Source organism: Arvicanthis niloticus, chromosome X, assembly GCF_011762505.2.
Source record: "Arvicanthis niloticus isolate mArvNil1 chromosome X, mArvNil1.pat.X, whole genome shotgun sequence".
In the NCBI taxonomy this organism is placed as follows: Eukaryota; Metazoa; Chordata; class Mammalia; order Rodentia; family Muridae; genus Arvicanthis; species Arvicanthis niloticus.
The window spans coordinates 62,198,693-62,209,806 of NC_047679.1; positions in this window are offsets into that span (position 1 = coordinate 62,198,693).

The following is an 11,114-nucleotide window of genomic DNA, read 5'->3' on the forward strand; positions in this document are numbered from 1 at the left end:
ACTTCTTCCATTTTCTGTGGAGCTCCCCCCAAGACATTGTTCCTCAGTTGGTTCTCCACCCCCACTCTCACCCCCCCCCCCCATTTTCATGACCCATGTTCATGTGCCACCTGTAGCTGACTGGTGGCTATGGAAGAACTGGGTTCACCTGAAAAGGAGGCAGGGAATGAAAAACAGGCAGAGGGGTGGAAAAACCATGAAGCCAAGACAAAGCTCTCTGATCAAGGCTCAAAGTTTCATTTTTAGCACTTTGTATATATAGGGAAAGTCCACCAAATCCATCCTTTGTTTCAGCTGGATTATGTCACAAGGCAAGCTCAATGAGCAGTCTATTCTAAGTTCTTGCAGGAAGTTGTACATGCAGGCAGGGTAGATATCTCCACCTGAGTCCTTAAGGTCCTGTGGCAAACAAGGTCATTCTGGCCTGCTCAAGGCTAGTGGAGGGTACACTATAGGCTCCTTTTTTAGGTGGTTAATTAATAGTATGATTCCTTAAAATTTTTTAGATGTTCTTAATGTTATTTTAGGCTTCTCCTCCCTTCTGTATTCTTCTGTTAACTATTCTGATTAGACCTACCCTCACATTTCTCCAGTCAGGTCACTTGTGCCTTGCTATTCACTGCTCTATTGTTCCTCACTCTTCTAGGCTAGAAATGGTCCTTTGTTTTGTTTTGTTTTCATGGTTTCTGTACTTACTCTAAGATATATACTCACATCTGAAGATTTGGAGTTAGTGGCCTCATATAAAATAGAAAACGTAATATTTGTCTTTCTGAGTCTTGGTTACCTCACTGAATATAATATTTTCTAGTTTCATCCACTGATCTGCAAACTTTATGATTTCATTTTGATGCTAGTTCATTTAGATGTTCATTTAGCATTAGATGTCAAAAAAGATACCAATGCATAGAAATGATGACATTGGGAACTGAATGTGCCAAATCTAAAGATACAATTAAGAATGATGACTATTATGAATAAGGTTTCTATGAACATAGTGGAGCAAGTGTCCTTGTTATATGTTGGAGCATCTTTTGGATACATGCTAAGGACTGTTACAGCTAGGTCCTCAGGTCGTACTATGTCCAATTTTCTGAGGAACCAACAGACTGATTTCCAGAGTGGTTGTACCAGCTTGCATTTACACCAGCAATGGAGGTGTATTTGTCTTTCTCCACATCCTAGCCAGCATCTGCTGTCACCTGAGTTTTTGATCTTAACCATTCTGACTGGAATAAGATGAAATCTAAGAGTCATTTTGTTTTGCATTTCCCGGATGACTAAGAATGGTGAACATTTCTTTAGGTGCTTCTCTGCCATTTGAGTTTCCTCTGTTGAGAATTTTTTGTTTAGCTCTGTACCCTAATTTTAATAGAGTTATTTGGTTGTCTGGAGTCTAATTTCTTGAGTTCTTTGTATATATTGGATAATAGCCTTTTATAGGATGTAAGATTCGTAAAGATCTTTTCACAATCTGTAGGTTGCTGTTTTGTCCTGATGACAGTATCTTTTGCCTTATAGAAGCTTTTCAATTTTATGAGATCCCATTTGTCTATTGTTAATCTTAGAGCCTGGACCATTGGTGTTCTGTTCAGGAAATTTTCCCCTGTGCTGATGTATTCGAGGCTCTTTCCCAATTACTCTTCTAAGTGATGGAACTAGAAAATATCCTTTTGAGTGAGATAACACACTCACAAAAGAACACACATGGCATGTACTCGTGATGAATTAACATTAGGAAAAAAAAGCTCAGAATACCAATGATACAGCATACAGACCATATGAAGCTCAAGAAGAAGGAAGACCTAATTGTAAATGCTTTGGTTCTACTTAGAAGGAGGAACAAAATAATCACAGGAGGCAGAAGGTCTGAGAGACTTGGAAAGAAGAGAGGAGGGGGAGAAAAAAAGGGGTAGCAGAATCAGGTGTGGGAGGAGAAGGAGGAGATGTACAGAGGGGCAGGAAATTAAATGAAGATGTGTAGCAATGGGGGATTGAGAACAGGGGTAGCCAACAGAAAGTCTAAGACATCAGGAAGTGGAGGCTTATAGGACCCAACAAGGATGACATTAATTGAACTACCCAACAAAGGAGAGGGAGAACCTGTAGAAACCATATCCAGAGTTTAGGCATGGTCCCTGGTTGAAGGATGGATCCACCCACCCTTCTCAAAAATTTTAACCCAGAATTGCTTCTGTCTAAAGAAAATACATGAACAAAAAGTAGAGCAGAGACTGAAGGAAAGGCCATCCAAAGATTGCCCCACCTGAGGATTCATCCCACATGCAGCCACCAAACCCAGTCACTATTGCTGATGCCAAAAAGTGGAGCCTGATATAGCTGTCTCTTGAAAGACTCTGTCAGAGTTTTACTGATACACAGGCAGATGCTTGCAGGCAATCATTGGATTAGAATCCTAATGGAGAAGTTAGAGAAAGGACTGAAGGAACTTCACTCCATAGAAAGAACAACAATACCAACCAACCAGAGCTCCCAGGGAATAAACCACAACCAAAGAATATATATGGAAGGACCCAGGGCTCCAGCCGCATATTTAGCAGAGGATGGCCTTATCTGGCATCAATGAGAGGGGAGGCCTTTAGTCCTGTGAAGTTTTGATGCACCAGCACAGGGGAATGATAGGGCAGTTAGGCAGACAGGAGTGGGTACATGGGTGGGTGGGTGGTAGAGCACCCTCATAGAAGCTGGGGGGAAAGGAGGTAGGATAGGAGATTTTGGGATGGGAAAACAGGAAGAGCAATTACATTTGAAATGTAAATAAATAAAACAACCAGCAAAAATGTTAAAAAAGAGTTAAGTTTTTTAGTGCTTATTGAAACACTGAACAAAGAGTGAAGATTTCTGAGAGCTTATTTAAACACCAAGAGTTATGTTTCTCCAGTGCTTATTTAAACACAGAGCTAAGTTTCTACAGCACTTATTTAAACTCAGAATTAAAGAGAAAAGAAGCCAGGAGTTTTCAGCCACAGAATGATGGAGAGAGTATTAAGTTTCCAGAATTCATCAGCGTCTAGCCCTCAGTACAGTAGAGAGTGTTATAAGGCTAGAAATCATCAGTGTTTTGGCTTTTGTCTAAGTCTTTCTTCCACCTCAATTCCAAACCCCAAAAGGCTGGGTCTGGCCCCCAGCAGATCTATTCATGATGTGAAGTGACAAGTGTCCTGTTTAGACTTCAAAACTAAGGTCAAAAAATGTGAAGATTGCCAACTGGAGTAGCAAAGATCAACAAAAGAATCAACATCAAATGTTGTGGAGGATGTAGGTAAAATGGAACCCTCATTTACTGTTGGTGTGATTACAAACTGGAATAAAGACTCTGGAAATCAGTTTGGAGAATTATTAACAATGTAAAGATAGACCTACAACATGAACCAGATAGAACACTTCTTGGCATATGCCCAAATGATTCAGCATTCTACTGTAGAGATATATAATCAGTCATGTTAATTTCAACACTATTCACAATAGTTAGAAAATAGAAATAACCTAAGCATTTTTCAACTCATGAAAATATGGACATGTAAGCTATAGAATACTATTCAGCTCTAGAGAAAAAAAGGAAATCATGAACTTTGAATATAAATACATAGAGATATAGAAAAGATTACATTGAGTGAGGTAGCTCTGAAGCAGAAAGGTAAACAGCATATTTTCTCTTTTTTTCCCTCCTAACACAAATACTTTAGAAGGTATATAACATGCAGTAAATGAAGAATATAAGAAAGTAAAATGTGACCATGGTTGGAAATAAAGAGGATAATAGCAGTGTGCAAGTGATTTGAAGGGGAAAATAAGAAAAAGAAGTGGAATTTATTTAGGAAGAAAGAGAGGAGGGAGGTCAATTCAGATGGAGAGGAGTGAAGAAGCAAAAAGTAACATGGACTTCTTAAAAATTTATAAAGAAATATTATTATATTCTTAACTACAATAGAATATATGAGTACAGGTCTATGTATATAGATATATAGTTTAAATAAAAGTTTCAAAACTGATCTCAAAATATCTGCCCAAGACCATAGACTAACAAAATCCCCAATGCCAAACATAAAAAATCCAGTTACAAGTTGTTCAGAGAAGTCTAAGAAGTTGTACATATATGCATAATTTACATTTTAATCAATAATCTATTATTTATGTTAATATATTTATATTATAGCTTATGTCATTTATTTATATAATGTACATTATTAAAAAGAGAGGCTGTGAATTTTAGAGGGAGCAAGGTAGGGGAAGTACATGTTAAGGCTTAAAGAGATGAATTGAAAGGGGGAAAATAATATAATTATATTTTAATTTCAAAAAACAGAAATATTTTATTAAGAAAGGATAAGTAGGGAGAACCACTCCCTTCTGCCTCTGGCCCAGATACTGGTGGCTCCAGCAGTCTCCAAGCTGATCTGCTCCCCTCTGGAAACTAAGTCCGGAGGCACCCTAGGGAGGGCACAGACCACAGAGCTGCAGAGGCACCCAAGAGAGGTCAAGGACGTTAGAGCTGCAGGCATCCTAAAGAGGACATGGCCCACAGAGCAGCAGAGCAGGGGACACCATATCCTGAAGCATCCTAGAGGAGCAACTACATTCAGAACAGCAAACACCTAGCTGGTCTACCACTGTGGAGACTCCATATCGTGAAATATCCTAGAAGAGCCACTGAACCCAGAGCAGCTGGAGCTCAGGATCATAGAGTCATCCATACCCCAGGGAGTTCTGATATAACCAAGATAACTGGAAAGGCAGACTACAGTCAGAACCAGTGAGTGCGAGTAGAACTACAGATACCCAAATGGCAAAAGGAAAGCACAGGAATGTAAACAACAGAAACCAAAGTTACTTGGCATCACCAGAACCCAGTTCCCCCACCACAACAAGTCCTGAACATCACATCACACCAGAAAAGCAGGACTCAGAATTAAAATCACTTCTCATGATGATGATGGAGGACTTTAAAAAGGACATAAACAACACTATCAAAGAATTTGAGGAGAACACAGGTAAACAGATAGAAGCCCTTAAAGAAATGCAAAAAACCACAACCAAACAGGTGAAGGATTTAAAGAGAACCGCACAGGATCTAAAAATTGAAGTCGAAACAATAAAGAAATCGCAAAGGGAGACTACACTGGAGATAGAAAACCTAGGAAAAAGATCAGGAGTCATAGATGCAAGCATTACCAACAGAATACAATAGATAGAAGAGAGAATTTCATGTGCAGAAGATACCATGGAAAACATAGACACGACGGTCAAAGAAAATACGAAATGTAAAACAGCCCTAACACAACACATCCAGGAAATCCAGGACACAATGAGAAGACCAAACCTAAGGATAATAGGTATAGATGAAGGTGAAGACTCCCAACTTAAAGGGCCAGTAAATATCTTCAACAAAATTATAGAGGAAAACTTCCCTAACCTAAATAAAGAGATGTCCTTAAATATATAAGAAGCCTACAGAACCCCAAATAGACTAGACCAAAATAGAAACACCTCCCATCACATAATAATCGAAACATCAAATATACAGAACAAAGAGAAGATACTAAAAGCAGTAAGAGAAAAAGGCAAAGTAACATATAAAGGCAGACCTATAAGAATTATACCAGATTTCTCACCAGAGACTATAAAAGCCAGAAGATCCTGGACCAATATCATACAGACCCTAAGAGAACACAAATGCCAGCCCAGACTATTATACCCAGCAAAACTCTCAATCAATATTGATGGAGAAACCAAAATATTCCATGACAAAACCAAATTTACACAATATCTTACCATAAATCCAGCCCTTCAAAGGATAATTGATGGAAAACTCCAAAACAAGGAGGGAAACTACAACCTAGAAAAAGCAAGAAAGTAATCTTCCAACAACCCTAAAAGAAGGCAGCTATACAAACATGACTCCACTGCCAATAACAAAAATAACAGGAAACAACATTCATTTTTCCTTAATATCTCTTAATATCAATGGACTTAATTCTCCAATAAAAAGACATAGACTATCAGATTGGATACATAAACAGGACCCAATATTTTGCTGCATACAGGAAATGCACCTTTGTGAAAAAGACAGACATTACCTCAGAGTAAAAGGTTGGAAAACAATCTTCCAAGGAAATGGCCCCAAAAAACAAGCTGAAATAGCGATTCTGGTATCAAATAAAATTGTTTTTCAACCAAAAGTAATCAAAAAAGATAAAGAAGGACACTTCATATTCATCAAAGGAAAAATGTACCAAGAGGAACTTGCAATTCTGAACATCTATGCTCCAAATGCAAGGGCACCCACATACATAAAAGAAACTTTACTGAAGCCTAAAGCATACATTGCACCTCACACAATAATAGTGGGAGATTTCAACACCCCACTCTCAGCTATGGACAGATCATGGAAACAGAAACTAAACCGAGACACAATGAAACTAACAGAAGCTATGAAACAATTGGACTTAACTGACATCTATAGAACATTCCATCCTATAACAAAAGAATATACCTTATTCTCAGCACCTCATGGTACCTTCTCCAAAATAGACCATATAATTGGTCACAAAACAGGCCTCAACAGATACAAAAAGATTGAAATAATCCCTTGTACCCTATCAGACCACCATGGACTAAGACTGGTCTTTGACTTGGATAAAAACAACGGAAAGCCCACATACACGTGGAAACTGAACAATGCCCTACTCAATGATAACCTGGTTAAGGAAGAAATAAATAGAGAAATTAAAGACTTTTTGAATTAAATGAAAATGAGGACACATCATACCAAAATTTGTGGGACTCCATGAAAGCAGTACTAAGAGGAAAAATCATAGCTCTAAGTGCCCACAAAAAGAAAATGGAAAGAATGTACATTAATAAATTGACAGCACACCTGAAAGCATTAGAACAAAAAGAAGCTAATATACCCAAGAGGAGTAGATGGCAGGAAATAATCAAACTCAGGCCTGAAATCAGCCAAGCTGAAACAGAAAGAACTATACAAAATATCAACAAAACCAGGAGCTGGTTCTTTGAGAAAATCAACAAGATAGACAAACCCATTGCCAGACTAACCAAAGGGCGCAGAGACAGTACTCAAATTAATAAAATCAGAACTGAAAAGGGAGACATAACAACAGAAACAGAGGAAATTTAAAAAATCATCAGATCCTACTACAAAGGCCTATACGCAACAAAATTGGAAAATCTGGATGAAATGGACAATTTTCTAGATAGATACCAGGTACCAAAGTTAAACGAGGAGCAGACAAACCATCTAATCAGTAGCATAACCCCTAAAGAAATAGAAGCAGTCATTAAAAACCTCCCCCAAAAAATGTCCGGGCCAGATGGTTTTAGTGCAGAATTCTATCAGACCTTCCAGGAAGACCTAATACCAATTCTCTTCAAACTATTCCACAGAATAGAAATGGAAGGAACAATACCCAATTTGTTCTATGAAGCTACAATTAGGCTCATACCTAAGCCTCACAAAAACCCAACAAAGAAGGAGAACTACAGACCAATCTCCCTTATGAATATTGATGCAAAAATACTCAATAAAATTCTGGCAAACCGAATCCAAGAACACATCAAAGCAATCATCCATCATAATCAAGTAGGCTTTATCCCAGGAATGCAGGGATGGTTCAATATTCGGAAATCCATCAATGTAATCCACTACATAAATAAACTCAAAGAAAAAAACCACATGACCATCTCACTAGATGCTGAGAAAGCATTTGACAAAATTCAACATCCCTTCATGTTAAAAGTCTTGGAAAGATTAGGAATTCAAGGTCCATACCTAAACATAGTAAAAGCAATATACAGCAAGCCAGTAGCCAACATCAAACTAAATGGAGAGAAACTTGAAGCAATCCCACTAAGATCAGGGACTAGACAAGGCTGCCCACTCTCACCCTACTTATTCAATATAGTACTAGAATTCCTAGTTAGAGCAATTAGACAACAAAAGGAAGTCAAAGGGATACAAATAGGAAAGAAAGAAATCAAAATTTCACCATTTGCAGATGATAGGGTAGTATACTTAAGTGACCCTAAAACTTCCACCAGAGAACTCTTAAACCTGATTCAGTAAAGTGGCTGGATATAAAATCAACTCAAACAAATCAGTAGCCTTCCTATACTCAAAAGATAAACAGGGTGAGAAAGAAATTATGGAAATGACACCCTTCACAATAGTTACAAGTAATATAAAATATCTTGGAGTGAATCTAACCAAGCAAGTGAAAGATCTGTATGACAAGAACCTCAAGTCTCTGAAGAAAGAAATCGAAGAAGATCTCAAAAGATGGAAAGGTCTCCCATGCTCCTGGATTGGCAGGATTAATATAGTAAAAATGGCCATCTTGCCAAAAGCAATCCAATCAATACAATCCCCATCAATACAATACAATCCCCATCAAAATTCCAAATTAATTCTTCATAGAGATAGAAAGACCAATTTGCAAATTTATTTGGAACAACAAAACACCCAGGATAGTGAGAAATATTCTCAACAACAAAAGAACTTCTGGGGGAATCACCATCTCTGACCTCAACCTATACTACAGGGCAATAGTAATAAAAACTGCATGGTATTGGTACAGAGACAGGCATGAAGATCAGTGGAATAGAATTTAAGATCCAGAAATGAGCCCACATACCTATGGTCACTTGATCTTTGACAAAGGAGCTAAAACCATCCAGTGGAAAAAGAACAGCATTTTCAGCAAATGGTGCTGGTTCAACTGGAGGTCAACATGTAGAAGGATGGAAATCAATCTATTCATATCTCCTTGTACAAAGCTCAAATCCAAGTGGATAAAAGACCTTAAATTAAAACCAGATACACTGAAACTAATAGAAGAGAAGGTGGGAAAGACCCTAGAGTACCTAGGCACAGGGGGAAAGGTCCTGAACAGAACATCAATGGCTTATGCTCTAAGATCAAGAATTGACAAATGGGACCTCATAAAATTGCAAAGCTTCTGTAAGGCAAAGGACATTGTCAATAAGACAAATCGGCAACCAACAGATTGGGAAAAGATCCTAACCAATCCTACATCTGATAGAGGGCTAATATTCAAGATATACAAAGAACTCAAAAGTTATACTCAAGACAACCACATAAAACCCTATTAAAAATGGGGTACAGAGCTAAACAAAGAATTCTCAACAGAAGAACCTCGAAGTTCCTCTGAGAAGCACCTTAAGAAATGCTCCACATCCTTAGTCATCAGGGAAATGCAAATCAAAACAACCCAGTGATACCACCTCACATTAATCAGAATGGCTAAGAACAAAAACTCGGGATAGTAGATGCTGGCAAGGATGTGGAGAAAGAGGAACACTCCTCCATTGCTGGTGGGATTGCAAGCTGGTGCAACCACTCTGGAAATCAGTCTGGCGGATCCTCAGAAAACTGGACATACCATTACCTGAGGATCCAGCTATAGCAGTCCTGGGCATATATCCAGAAGATGCTCCAACATATAATGAAGACATATGCTCCACTATGTTCATAGCTGCCTTATTTTAATAGCCAGAAGGTGGAAAGAACCAAGATGTCTCTCAACAGAGGAATGGATACAAAAAATGTGGTACATCTACACAATGGAGTATTACTCAGCTATTAAAAATAATGAATTTGAGAAATTTTTAGGTAAATGGATGGATCTAGAAATTATCATGTTGAGTGAGTTAACCCAATCACAAAATAACACACAGGGTATTTACTCACTGTTAAGTGGATGTTAGCCCAAAAGCTTGGAATAGTGAAGACTCAACCCGCAGACCTCATGAAGCTCATGAAGAAGGAAGACCAAGAGGGGATGCCTCAGTTCTACTTAGAATGAGTAACAAAAATGCTCAAGGGAGCAAATATGGAAACAAAACATGGGACAGAAACTGTAGGAGGGGCCATTAGTAGACCATTCCACATGGGTATTCATCCCATGTACAACCACCTAAGGTAGACACTGTTGTGGATGGCTGGAAGTGCATGCTGTCAGGAACATTATATAGCTGTCTTCTTAGAGGTCTGCCAAAGACTAACACACTCAGAGGAAGATGCTCACAGTTAACCACTGATATGATCAGGGGTTTTCCAATGGAGAACTTAGAGAGAGGACTGAAGGAGCAGAAAGGGTTTGTGACCCCAGGAGGAAAGCAACAATACCAAACAACCAGAGCCCCCCAGTGTCTAAACCACCAGCCTGGGAACACATAGGGAGGGTCCCAAGACTCCAGCAGTATATGTAGGGGAGGATGGCCTTGTTGGGCATAGGTGGGAGAGGAGTTTCTTGGTCCCATAAAAAATAAACACAGAGTGTGTGTGTGGAGGAATGTGAGGTGTTGGGAGGGGATAGTGGGGGGGTAGGTGTGGTCACTGCCTCATAGAAGCATGAGGAGGGGGATGGGATAGGAGGTTTCTGGGTGGTGGGAGGAAGTGGGGTAAGGGGATAAAATCTGAAATGTAAATATTACAACCAATTTTAAAAAGGGAAAAAAAAAGAAAAGTTGTTAGAATCAACATCTTTAAAAAAAATGTCAGCCCCCCAGGAAAAAATTTTTTTTTTATACTAAAACTTGTTCTGAGAATTGTATATTGCAGAACACACAGCCTTGGTGTATCTACTCATCAAGCATACTGAGCAGACCTGCCCAAACATCCGATGTCCTGGAATTCCATCTGGATTCAGTGAAGACACAGCATCAGAGGCTTATCAACTTACTCTTCCCCCCACCCATCTTCTAATATCTCAACGCCCTTAATCAGCTTGAAGAAGTTAGAGAAGATTCAGCGCCTCTATTCCCTGAGCTTGGGGACTAATGTGGTTAATAATGGTCTGTCTTTCTAGGGAAAAGTAGTGGTTTTGTTGGAACAGGGGGGATTAGCTAGGACTTATTGCATAGCCATAACCTATTGGTAGAAATCTGTAGTTAAGGGACTATAGCAAATTCATGGCTTTAAGTTTATTGTTAGAATGTTTCCCATATTTTATTTAGAAATAGCTGAGAGGAGTTAACAGAAAACAGTCCAGGTTACCTTACATGGATAGTTGGTTTTCAAAACATCAGAAGTCCATAGAATTGACATTACA